At 47.1% G+C, this 9,672-nt stretch overlaps 28 non-coding genes across 28 annotated transcripts; all 28 read right to left on the bottom strand.

The window, feature by feature from the left end:
• Positions 1-14: 14 nt before the first annotated feature.
• LOC145148613 (5S ribosomal RNA) lies at positions 15-133 on the bottom strand. Its single transcript, XR_013729491.1, has one exon. It is a non-coding gene; the product is annotated as a 5S ribosomal RNA (ribosomal RNA).
• Positions 134-361: 228 nt separating this feature from the next.
• Positions 362-480, bottom strand: LOC145149341 (5S ribosomal RNA). Its single transcript, XR_013730194.1, has one exon. It is a non-coding gene; the product is annotated as a 5S ribosomal RNA (ribosomal RNA).
• Positions 481-711: 231 nt separating this feature from the next.
• LOC145144234 (5S ribosomal RNA) lies at positions 712-830 on the bottom strand. Its single transcript, XR_013725249.1, has one exon. It is a non-coding gene; the product is annotated as a 5S ribosomal RNA (ribosomal RNA).
• Positions 831-1,057: 227 nt separating this feature from the next.
• Positions 1,058-1,176, bottom strand: LOC145150253 (5S ribosomal RNA). Its single transcript, XR_013731073.1, has one exon. It is a non-coding gene; the product is annotated as a 5S ribosomal RNA (ribosomal RNA).
• Positions 1,177-1,406: 230 nt separating this feature from the next.
• On the bottom strand, positions 1,407-1,525 carry LOC145153336 (5S ribosomal RNA). Its single transcript, XR_013733851.1, has one exon. It is a non-coding gene; the product is annotated as a 5S ribosomal RNA (ribosomal RNA).
• Positions 1,526-1,745: 220 nt separating this feature from the next.
• LOC145144104 (5S ribosomal RNA) lies at positions 1,746-1,864 on the bottom strand. The gene has a single exon (XR_013725122.1). It is a non-coding gene; the product is annotated as a 5S ribosomal RNA (ribosomal RNA).
• Positions 1,865-2,093: 229 nt separating this feature from the next.
• On the bottom strand, positions 2,094-2,211 carry LOC145150086 (5S ribosomal RNA). The gene has a single exon (XR_013730914.1). It is a non-coding gene; the product is annotated as a 5S ribosomal RNA (ribosomal RNA).
• A 232-nt stretch (positions 2,212-2,443) lies between these two features.
• LOC145146892 (5S ribosomal RNA) lies at positions 2,444-2,562 on the bottom strand. The gene has a single exon (XR_013727816.1). It is a non-coding gene; the product is annotated as a 5S ribosomal RNA (ribosomal RNA).
• A 228-nt stretch (positions 2,563-2,790) lies between these two features.
• LOC145150815 (5S ribosomal RNA) lies at positions 2,791-2,909 on the bottom strand. The gene has a single exon (XR_013731628.1). It is a non-coding gene; the product is annotated as a 5S ribosomal RNA (ribosomal RNA).
• Positions 2,910-3,137: 228 nt separating this feature from the next.
• On the bottom strand, positions 3,138-3,256 carry LOC145150660 (5S ribosomal RNA). Its single transcript, XR_013731470.1, has one exon. It is a non-coding gene; the product is annotated as a 5S ribosomal RNA (ribosomal RNA).
• Positions 3,257-3,485: 229 nt separating this feature from the next.
• LOC145149299 (5S ribosomal RNA) lies at positions 3,486-3,604 on the bottom strand. The gene has a single exon (XR_013730149.1). It is a non-coding gene; the product is annotated as a 5S ribosomal RNA (ribosomal RNA).
• Positions 3,605-3,831: 227 nt separating this feature from the next.
• Positions 3,832-3,949, bottom strand: LOC145149022 (5S ribosomal RNA). The gene has a single exon (XR_013729884.1). It is a non-coding gene; the product is annotated as a 5S ribosomal RNA (ribosomal RNA).
• A 219-nt stretch (positions 3,950-4,168) lies between these two features.
• LOC145155695 (5S ribosomal RNA) lies at positions 4,169-4,287 on the bottom strand. The gene has a single exon (XR_013736124.1). It is a non-coding gene; the product is annotated as a 5S ribosomal RNA (ribosomal RNA).
• Positions 4,288-4,513: 226 nt separating this feature from the next.
• Positions 4,514-4,631, bottom strand: LOC145145094 (5S ribosomal RNA). The gene has a single exon (XR_013726084.1). It is a non-coding gene; the product is annotated as a 5S ribosomal RNA (ribosomal RNA).
• A 228-nt stretch (positions 4,632-4,859) lies between these two features.
• On the bottom strand, positions 4,860-4,978 carry LOC145148439 (5S ribosomal RNA). The gene has a single exon (XR_013729323.1). It is a non-coding gene; the product is annotated as a 5S ribosomal RNA (ribosomal RNA).
• Positions 4,979-5,207: 229 nt separating this feature from the next.
• LOC145147868 (5S ribosomal RNA) lies at positions 5,208-5,326 on the bottom strand. Its single transcript, XR_013728761.1, has one exon. It is a non-coding gene; the product is annotated as a 5S ribosomal RNA (ribosomal RNA).
• Positions 5,327-5,555: 229 nt separating this feature from the next.
• LOC145148256 (5S ribosomal RNA) lies at positions 5,556-5,674 on the bottom strand. Its single transcript, XR_013729149.1, has one exon. It is a non-coding gene; the product is annotated as a 5S ribosomal RNA (ribosomal RNA).
• A 231-nt stretch (positions 5,675-5,905) lies between these two features.
• LOC145144233 (5S ribosomal RNA) lies at positions 5,906-6,024 on the bottom strand. The gene has a single exon (XR_013725248.1). It is a non-coding gene; the product is annotated as a 5S ribosomal RNA (ribosomal RNA).
• Positions 6,025-6,252: 228 nt separating this feature from the next.
• LOC145150814 (5S ribosomal RNA) lies at positions 6,253-6,371 on the bottom strand. Its single transcript, XR_013731627.1, has one exon. It is a non-coding gene; the product is annotated as a 5S ribosomal RNA (ribosomal RNA).
• A 228-nt stretch (positions 6,372-6,599) lies between these two features.
• LOC145150659 (5S ribosomal RNA) lies at positions 6,600-6,718 on the bottom strand. The gene has a single exon (XR_013731469.1). It is a non-coding gene; the product is annotated as a 5S ribosomal RNA (ribosomal RNA).
• A 228-nt stretch (positions 6,719-6,946) lies between these two features.
• Positions 6,947-7,065, bottom strand: LOC145144692 (5S ribosomal RNA). Its single transcript, XR_013725697.1, has one exon. It is a non-coding gene; the product is annotated as a 5S ribosomal RNA (ribosomal RNA).
• Positions 7,066-7,296: 231 nt separating this feature from the next.
• LOC145154826 (5S ribosomal RNA) lies at positions 7,297-7,415 on the bottom strand. Its single transcript, XR_013735291.1, has one exon. It is a non-coding gene; the product is annotated as a 5S ribosomal RNA (ribosomal RNA).
• A 228-nt stretch (positions 7,416-7,643) lies between these two features.
• LOC145150089 (5S ribosomal RNA) lies at positions 7,644-7,761 on the bottom strand. The gene has a single exon (XR_013730917.1). It is a non-coding gene; the product is annotated as a 5S ribosomal RNA (ribosomal RNA).
• Positions 7,762-7,991: 230 nt separating this feature from the next.
• On the bottom strand, positions 7,992-8,110 carry LOC145149240 (5S ribosomal RNA). Its single transcript, XR_013730091.1, has one exon. It is a non-coding gene; the product is annotated as a 5S ribosomal RNA (ribosomal RNA).
• A 218-nt stretch (positions 8,111-8,328) lies between these two features.
• Positions 8,329-8,447, bottom strand: LOC145140798 (5S ribosomal RNA). Its single transcript, XR_013722289.1, has one exon. It is a non-coding gene; the product is annotated as a 5S ribosomal RNA (ribosomal RNA).
• A 228-nt stretch (positions 8,448-8,675) lies between these two features.
• On the bottom strand, positions 8,676-8,793 carry LOC145146477 (5S ribosomal RNA). The gene has a single exon (XR_013727421.1). It is a non-coding gene; the product is annotated as a 5S ribosomal RNA (ribosomal RNA).
• A 230-nt stretch (positions 8,794-9,023) lies between these two features.
• LOC145149364 (5S ribosomal RNA) lies at positions 9,024-9,142 on the bottom strand. The gene has a single exon (XR_013730222.1). It is a non-coding gene; the product is annotated as a 5S ribosomal RNA (ribosomal RNA).
• Positions 9,143-9,360: 218 nt separating this feature from the next.
• On the bottom strand, positions 9,361-9,479 carry LOC145153335 (5S ribosomal RNA). The gene has a single exon (XR_013733850.1). It is a non-coding gene; the product is annotated as a 5S ribosomal RNA (ribosomal RNA).
• Positions 9,480-9,672: the final 193 nt, after the last annotated feature.

The following is a 9,672-nucleotide window of genomic DNA, read 5'->3' as shown; positions in this document are numbered from 1 at the left end:
GGCAACGAAAAAGGGGGGTGCAACACGAGGACTTCCCAGGGGGTCACCCATCCTAGTACTACTCTCGCCCAAGCACGCTTAACTGCGGAGTTTTGATGTGATCTGGTGCATTAGTGCTGGTATGATCGCACCCGAAATACTATTCATGCTTATTGCTTTTATATCTTAAAAGACGCAGAACCTCCTTTGTTTTCGTACGCGAGGCGTGAGACCCACGTGACCGATCGGCTCCGTTCCAAAAATACGAAAAGCATCAACCATGAAGCGGAGGCCACGCGAGCATAGAAATAGCAAGAAAGAAAAAAAAACAAAAAAAACCACACGTAAAATCTTAAAAAACGCAAACGGGCAAAGAAAAAGGGGGGTGCAACACGAGGACTTCCCAGGGGTTCACCCATCCTAGTACTACTCTCGCCCAAGCACGTTTCACAGCGGAGTTCTGATGGGATCCGGTGCATTAGTGCTGGTATGATCGCACCCGAAATACTATCCATGCTTATTGCTTTTATGTCTTAAAAGACGCAGAACCTCCTTTGTTTTCGTACGCGAGGCGTGGGACCCACGTGACCGATCGACTCCGTTCCAAAAATACGAAAACCATGAACCATGAAACGGAGGCCACCCGAGCATAGAAATACCAAGAAAGAAAAAAAAAACAAAAAAAAAACCGCACGTAAAAACTAAAAAAACGCAAACGGGCAACGAAAAAGGGGGGTGCAACACGAGGACTTCCCAGGGGGTCACCCATCCTAGTACTACTCTCGCCCAAGCACGCTTCACAGCGGAGTTCTGATGGGATCCGGTGCATTAGTGCTGGTATGATCGCACCCGAAATGCTATCCATGCTTATTGTTTTTATGTCTTAAAAGACGCAGAACCTCCTTTGTTTTCGTACGCGAGGCGTGGGACCCATGTGACCGATCGGCTCCGTTCCAAAAATACGAAAACCATGAACCATGAAGCGGAGGCCACGCGAGCATAGAAATAGCAAGAAAGAAAAAAAACAAAAAAAAACCGCACGTAAAATCTAAAAAAACGCAAACGGGCAACGAAAAAGGAGGTGCAACACGAGGACTTCCCAGGGGGTCACCCATCCTAGTACTACTCTCGCCCAAGCACGCTTCACAGCAGAGTTCTGATGGGATCCGGTGCATTAGTGCTTGTATGATCGCACCCGAAATACTATCCATGCTTATTGCTTTTATGTCTTAAAAGACGCAGAACCTCCTTTGTTTTCGTACGCGAGGCGTGGGACCCACGTGACCGATCGGCTCCGTTCCAAAAATACGAAAACCATGAACCATGAAACGGAGGCCACCCGAGCATAGAAATAGCAAGAAAGAAAAAAAAAACAAAAAAAAACCGCACGTAAAATCTAAAAAAACGCAAACGGGCAACGAAAAAGGGGGGTGCAACACGAGGACTTCCCAAGGGGTCACCCATCCTAGTACTACTCTCGCCCAAGCACGCTTAACTGCGGAGTTCTGATGGGATCCGGTGCATTAGTGCTGGTATGATCGCACCCGAAATACTATTCATGCTTATTGCTTTTATGTCTTAAAAGACGCAGAACCTCCTTTGTTTTCGTACACGAGGCGTGGAACCCACGTGACCGATCGGCTCTGTTCCAAAAATACGATAACCATCAACCATGAAGCGGAGGCCACCCGAGCATAGAAATAGCAAGAAAGAAAAAAAAAACCGCACGTAAAATTTAAAAAAATGCAAACGGGCAACGGAAAAGGGGGGTGCAACACGAGGACTTCCCAAGGGGTCACCCATCCTAGTACTACTCTCGCCCAAGCACGCTTAACTGCGGAGTTCTGATGGGATCCAGTGAATTAGTGCTGGTATGATCGCACCCGAAATACTATCCATGCTTATTGCTTTTATGTCTTAAAAGACGCAGAACCTCCTTTGTTTTCATACGCGAGGCGTGGGACCCACGTGACCGATCGGCTCCGTTCCAAAAATACGAAAACCATCAACCATGAAGCGGAGGCCACCCGAGCATAGAAATAGCAAGAAAGAAAAAAAACAAAAAAAAACCGCACGTAAAATCTAAAAAAACGCAAACGGGCAACGAAAAAGGGGGGGTGCAACACGAGGACTTTCCGTGGGTCACCCATCCTAGTACTACTCTCGCCCAAGCACACTTAACTGCGGAGTTCTGATGGGATCCGGTGCAATAGTGCTGGTATAATCGCACCCGATATAACTATCCATGCTTATTGCTTTTATGTCTTAAAAGACGCAGAATCTCCTTTGTTTTCGTACGCGAGGCGTGGGACCCACGTGACCGATCGGCTCCGTTCCAAAAATACGAAAACCATGAACCATGAAACGGAGGCCACCCGAGCATAGAAATAGCAAGAAAGAAAAAAAAAACAAAAAAAAACCGCACGTAAAATCTAAAAAAACGCAAACGGGCAACGAAAAAGGGGGGGTGCAACACGAGGACTTCCCAGGGGGTCACCCATCCTAGTACTACTCTCGCCCAAGCACGCTTCACAGCGGAGTTCTGATGGGATCCGGTGCATTAGTGCTGGTATGATCGCACCTGAAATACTATCCATGCTTATTGCTTTTATGTCTTAAAAGACGCAGAACCTCCTTTGTTTTCGTACGCGAGGCGTGGGACCCACGTGACCGATCGGCTCCGTTCCAAAAATACGAAAAGCATCAACCATGAAGCGGAGGCCACTCGAGCATAGAAATAGCAAGAAAGAAAAAAAAACAAAAAAAAACCGCACGTAAAATCTAAAAAAACGCAAACGGGCAACGAAAAAGGAGGTGCAACACAAGGACTTCCCAGGGGGTCACCCATCCTAGTACTACTCTCGCCCAAGCATGCTTAACTGCGGGGTTCTGATGGGATCCAGTGCATTAGTGCTGGTATGATGGCACCCGAAATACTATCCATGCTTATTGCTTTTATGTCTTAAAAGACGCAGAACCTCCTTTGTTTTTGTACGGGAGGCGTAGGACCCACGTGACCGATCGGCTCCGTTCCAAAAATACGAAAACCATGAACCATGAAGCGGAGGCCACGCGAGCATAGAAATAGCAAGAAAGAAAAAAAAACAAAAAAAACGACACGTAAAATCTAAAAAAACGCAAACGGGCAACGAAAAAGGGGGGTGCAACACGAGGACTTCCCAGGGGGTCACTAATCCTAGTACTACTCTCGCCCAAGCACGCTTCACAACGGAGTTCTGATGGGATCCGGTGCATTAGTGCGGGTATGATCGCACCCGAAATACTATCCATGCTTATTGCTTTTATGTCTTAAAAGACGCAGAACCTCCTTTGTTTTCGTACGCGAGGCGTGGGACCCACGTGACCGATCGGTTCCGTTCCAAAAATACGAAAAGCATCAACCATGAAGCGGAGGCCACCCGAGCATAGAAATAGCAAGAAAGAAAAAAAACAAAAAAAAAACCGCACGTAAAATCTAAAAAAACGTAAACGGGCAACGAAAAAGGGGGGTGCAACACGACGACTTCCCAGGGGGTCACCCATCCTAGTACTACTCTCGCCCAAGCACGCTTAACTGCGGAGTTTTGATGTGATCCGGTGCATTAGTGCTGGTATGATCGCACCCGAAATACTATTCATGCTTATTGCTTTTATATCTTAAAAGACGCAGAACCTCCTTTGTTTTCGTACGCGAGGCGTGGGACCCACGTGACCGATCGGCTCCGTTCCAAAAATACGAAAAGCATCAACCATGAAGCGGAGGCCACCCGAGCATAGAAATAGCAAGAAAGAAAAAAAAATAAAAAAACCGCACGTAAAATCTAAAAAAACGCAAACGGGCAACGAAAAAAGGTGGTGCAACACGAGGACTTCCCTGGGGTCACCCATCCTAGTACTACTCTCGCCCAAGCACACTTAACTGCGGAGTTCTGATGGGATCCGGTGCATTAGTGCTGGTATGATCGCACCCGATATAACTATCCATGCTTATTGCTTTTATGTCTTAAAAGACGCAGAACCTCCTTTGTTTTCGTACGCGAGGCGTGGGACCCACGTGACCAATCAGCTCCGTTCCAAAAATACGAAAAGCATCAACCATGAAGCGGAGGCCACCCGAGCATAGAAATAGCAAGAAAGAAAAAAAAACCGCACATAAAATCTAAAAAAACGCAAACGGGCAACGAAAAAAGGGGTGCAACACGAGGACTTCCCAATGGGTCACCCATCCTAGTACTACTCTCGCCCAAGCACGCTTAACTGCGGAGTTCTGATGGGATCCGGTGCATTAGTGCTGGTATGATCGCACCCGATATAACTATCCATGCTTATTGCTTTTATGTCTTAAAAGACGCAGAACCTCCTTTGTTTTCGTACGCGAGGCGTGGGACCCACGTGACCGATCGGCTCCGTTCCAAAAATACGAAAACTATCACCCATGAAGCGGAGGCCACCCGAGCATAGAAATAGCAAGAAAGAAAAAAAAAAAAAAACCGCACGTAAAATCTAAAAAAACGCAAACGGGCAACGAAAAAGGGGGGTGCAACACGAGGACTTCCCGGGGGTCACCCATCCTAGTACTACTCTCGCCCAAGCACGCTTAACTGCGGAGTTCTGATGGGATCCGGTGCATTAGTGCTGGTATGATCGCACCCGATATAACTATCCATGCTTATTGCTTTTATGTCTTAAAAGACGCAGAACCTCCTTTGTTTTCGTACGCGAGGCGTGGGACCCACGTGACCGATCAGCTCCGTTCCAAAAATACGAAAACCATGAACCATGAATCGGAGGCCACGCGAGCATAGAAATAGCAAGAAAGAAAAAAAAACAAAAAAACCACACGTAAAAACTTAAAAAACGCAAACGGGCAACGAAAAAGGGGGGTGCAACACGAGGACTTCCCAGGGGGTCACCCATCCTAGTACTACTCTCGCCCAAGCACGCATCACAACGGAGTTCTGATGGGATCCGGTGCATTAGTGCTGGTATGATCGCACCCGAAATACTATCCATGCTTATTGTTTTTATGTCTTAAAAGACGCAGAACCTCCTTTGTTTTCGTACGCGAGGCGTGGGACCCACGTGACCGATCGGCTCCGTTCCAAAAATACGAAAACCATGAACCATGAAAGAGGACACCCGAGCATAGAAATACCAAGAAAGAAAAAAAAAACAAAAAAAAAACCGCACGTAAAATCTAAAAAAACGCAAACGGGCAACGAAAAAGGGGGGTGCAACACGAGGACTTCCCAGGGGGTCACCCATCCTAGTACTACTCTCGCCCAAGCACGCTTCACCGCGGAGTTCTGATAGGATCCGGTGCATTAGTGCTGGTATGATCGCACCCGAAATACTATGCATGCTTATTGTTTTTATGTCTTAAAAGACGCAGAACCTCCTTTGTTTTCGTACGCGAGGAGTGGGACCCACGTGACCGATCGGCTCCGTTCCAAAAATACGAAAACCATGAACCATGAAGCGGAGGCCACGCGAGCATAGAAATAGCAAGAAAGAAAAAAAAACAAAAAAAAAACCGCACGTAAAATCTAAAAAAACGCAAACGGGCAACGAAAAAGGAGGTGCAACACGAGGACTTCCCAGGGGGTCACCCATCCTAGTACTACTCTCGCCCAAGCACGCTTCACAGCAGAGTTCTGATGGGATCCGGTGCATTAGTGCTGGTATGATCGCACCCGAAATACTATCCATGGTTATTGCTTTTTTGTCTTAAAAGACGCAGAACCTCCTTTGTTTTCGTACGCGAGGCGTGGGACCCACGTGACCGATCGGCTCCGTTCCAAAAATACGAAAACCATGAACCATGAAACGGAGGCCACCCGAGCATAGAAATAGCAAGAAAGAAAAAAAAAACAAAAAAAAACCGCACGTAAAATCTAAAAAAACGCAAACGGGCAACGAAAAAGGGGGGGTGCAACACGAGGACTTCCCAGGGGGTCACCCATCCTAGTACTACTCTCGCCCAAGCACGCTTCACAGCGGAGTTCTGATGGGATCCGGTGCATTAGTGCTGGTATGATCGCACCCGAAATACTATCCATGCTTATTGCTTTTATGTCTTAAAAGACGCAGAACCTCCTTTGTTTTCGTACGCGAGGCGTGGGACCCACGTGACCGATCGGCTCCGTTCCAAAAATACGAAAAGCATCAACCATGAAGCGGAGGCCACTCGAGCATAGAAATAGCAAGAAAGAAAAAAAAACAAAAAAAAACCGCACGTAAAATCTAAAAAAACGCAAACGGGCAACGAAAAAGGAGGTGCAACACAAGGACTTCCCAGGGGGTCACCCATCCTAGTACTACTCTCGCCCAAGCATGCTTAACTGCGGGGTTCTGATGGGATCCAGTGCATTAGTGCTGGTATGATGGCACCCGAAATACTATCCATGCTTATTGCTTTTATGTCTTAAAAGACACAGAACCTCCTTTGTTTTTGTACGGGAGGCGTAGGACCCACGTGACCGATCGGCTCCGTTCCAAAAATACGAAAACCATGAACCATGAAGCGGAGGCCACGCGAGCATAGAAATAGCAAGAAAGAAAAAAAAACAAAAAAAACGACACGTAAAATCTAAAAAAACGCAAACGGGCAACGAAAAAGGGGGGTGCAACACGAGGACTTCCCAGGGGGTCACTAATCCTAGTACTACTCTCGCCCAAGCACGCTTCACAACGGAGTTCTGATGGGATCCGGTGCATTAGTGCGGGTATGATCGCACCCGAAATACTATCCATGCTTATTGCTTTTATGTCTTAAAAGACGCAGAACCTCCTTTGTTTTCGTACGCGAGGCGTGGGACCCACGTGACCGATCGGTTCCGTTCCAAAAATACGAAAAGCATCAACCATGAAGCGGAGGCCACCCGAGCATAGAAATAGCAAGAAAGAAAAAAAACAAAAAAAAACCGCACGAAAAATCTAAAAAAACGTAAACGGGCAACGAAAAAGGGGGGTGCAACACGAGGACTTCCCAGGGGGTCACCCATCCTAGTACTACTCTCGCCCAAGCACGCTTAACTGCAGAGTTCTGATGTGATCCGGTGCATTAGTGCTGGTATGATCGCACCCGAAATACTATTCATGTTTTTTGCTTATATATCTTAAAAGACGCAGAACCTCCTTTGTTTTCGTACGCGAGGCGTGGAACCCACGTGACCGATCGGCTCTGTTCGAAAAATACGAAAACCATCAACCATGAAGCGGATGCCACCCGAGCATAGAAATAGCAAGAAAGAAAAAAAAACAAAAAAAAAAACCGCACGTAAAATCTAAAAAAACGCAAACGGGCAACGAAAAAGGGGGGTGCAACACGAGGACTTCCCAGGGGGTCACCCATCCTAGTACTACTCTCGCCCAAGCACGCTTAACTGCGGAGTTCTGATGGGATCCGGTGAATTAGTGCTGGTATGATCGCACCCGAAATACTATCCATGCTTATTGCTTTTATGACTTAAAAGACGCAGAACCTCCTTTGTTTTCGTACGCGAGGCGTGGGACCCACGTGACCGATCGGCTCCGTTCCAAAAATACGAAAACCATCAACCATGAAACGGAGGCCACCCGAGCATAGAAATAGCAAGAAAGAAAAAAAAACAAAAAAAACCGCACGTAAAATCTAAAAAAAGGCAAACGGGCAACGAAAAAATGGGGTGCAACACGAGGACTTCCCGGGGGTCACCCATCCTAGTACTACTCTCGCCCAAGGACACTTAACTGCGGAGTTCTGATGGGATCCGGTGCATTAGTGCTGGTACGATCGCACCCGATATAACTATCAATGCTTATTGCTTTTATGTCTTAAAAGACGCAGAACCTCCTTTGTTTTCGTACGCGAGGCGTGGGACCCACGTGACCGATCAGCTCCGTTCCAAAAATACGAAAACCATGAACCATGAAGCGGAGGCCACGCGAGCATAGAAATAGCAAGAAAGAAAAAAAAAACAAAAAAAACCACTCGTAAAATCTAAAAAAACGCAAACGGGCAACGAAAAAGGGGGGTGCAACACGACATCTTCCCAGGGGGTCACCCATCCTAGTACTACTCTCGCCCAAGCACGCTTCACAGCGGAGTTCTGATGGGATCCGATGCATTAGTGCTGGTATGATCGCACCCGAAATACTATCCATGCTTATTGATTTTATGTTTTAAAAGACGCAGAACCTCCTTTGTTTTCGTACGCGAGGCGTGGGACCCACGTGACCAATCGGCTCTGTTCCAAAAATACGAAAAGTATCAACCATGAAGCGGAGGCCACCCGAGCATAGAAATACCAAGAAAGAAAAAAAAACCGCACGTAAATTCTAAAAAAACGCAAACGGGCAACGAAAAAAGGGGTGCAACACGAGGACTTCCCAAGGGGTCACCCATCCTAGTACTACTCTCGCCCAAGCACGCTTAACTGCGGAGTTCTGATGCGATCCGGTGCATTAGTGCTGGTATGATCGCACCCGATATAACTATCCATGCTTATTGCTTTTATGTCTTAAAAGACGCAGAACCTCCTTTGTTTTCTTACGCGAGGCGTGGGACCCACGTGACCGATCGGCTCCGTTCCAAAAATACGAAAACTATCACCCATGAAGCGGAGGCCACCCGAGCATAGAAATAGCAAGAAAGAAAAAAAACAAAAAAAACCGCACGTAAAATCTAAAAAAACGCAAACGGGCAACGATAAAGGGGGGTGCAACACGAGGACTTCCCGGGGGTCACCCATCCTAGTACTACTCTCGCCCAAGCACACTTAACTGCGGAGTTCTGATGGGATCCGGTGCATTAGTGCTGGTATGATCGCACCCGATATAACTATCAATGCTTATTGCTTTTATGTCTTAAAAGACGCAGAACCTCCTTTGTTTTCGTACGCGAGGCGTGGGACCCACGTGACCGATCAGCTCCGTTCCAAAAATACGAAAACCATGAACCATGAAGCGGAGGCCACGCGAGCATAGAAATAGCAAGAAAGAAAAAAAAAACAAAAAAAACCACACGTAAAATCTAAAAAAACGCAAACGGGCAACAAAAAAGGGGGGTGCAACACGACAACTTCCCAGGGGGTCACCCATCCTAGTACTACTCTCGCCCAAGCACGCTTCACAGCGGAGTTCTGATGGGATCCGATGCATTAGTGCTGGTATGATCGCACCCGAAATACTATCCATGCTTATTGCTTTTATGTCTTAAAAGACGCAGAACCTCCTTTGTTTTCGTACGCGAGGCGTGGGACCCACGTGACCAATCGGCTCCGTTCCAAAAATACGAAAAGTATCAACCATGAAGCGGAGGCCACCCGAGCATAGAAATACCAAGAAAGAAAAAAAAACCGCACGTAAAATCTAAAAAAACGCAAACGGGCAACGAAAAAAGGGGTGCAACACGAGGACTTCCCAAGGGGTCACCCATCCTAGTACTACTCTCGCCCAAGCACGCTTAACTGCGGAGTTCTGATGGGATCCGGTGCATTAGTGCTGGTATGATCGCACCCGACATAACTATCCATGCTTATTGCTTTTATGTCTTAAAAGACGCAGAACCTCCTTTGTTTTCTTACGCGAGGCGTGGGACCCACGTGACCGATCGGCTCCGTTCCAAAAATACGAAAACTATCACCCATGAAGCGGAGGCCACCCGAGCATAGAAATAGCAAGAAAGAAAAAAAAAACCGCACGTAAAATCTA

Source organism: Lactuca virosa, chromosome 1 (genome assembly GCF_052849685.1).
Source record: "Lactuca virosa cultivar CGN04683 chromosome 1, Lactuca_virosa_CGN04683_v6, whole genome shotgun sequence".
NCBI classification, from domain to species: domain Eukaryota; kingdom Viridiplantae; phylum Streptophyta; class Magnoliopsida; order Asterales; family Asteraceae; genus Lactuca; species Lactuca virosa.
The sequence above is the reverse complement of the archived record's forward strand: the minus strand, read 5'-3'. Positions and strand labels throughout refer to the sequence as shown.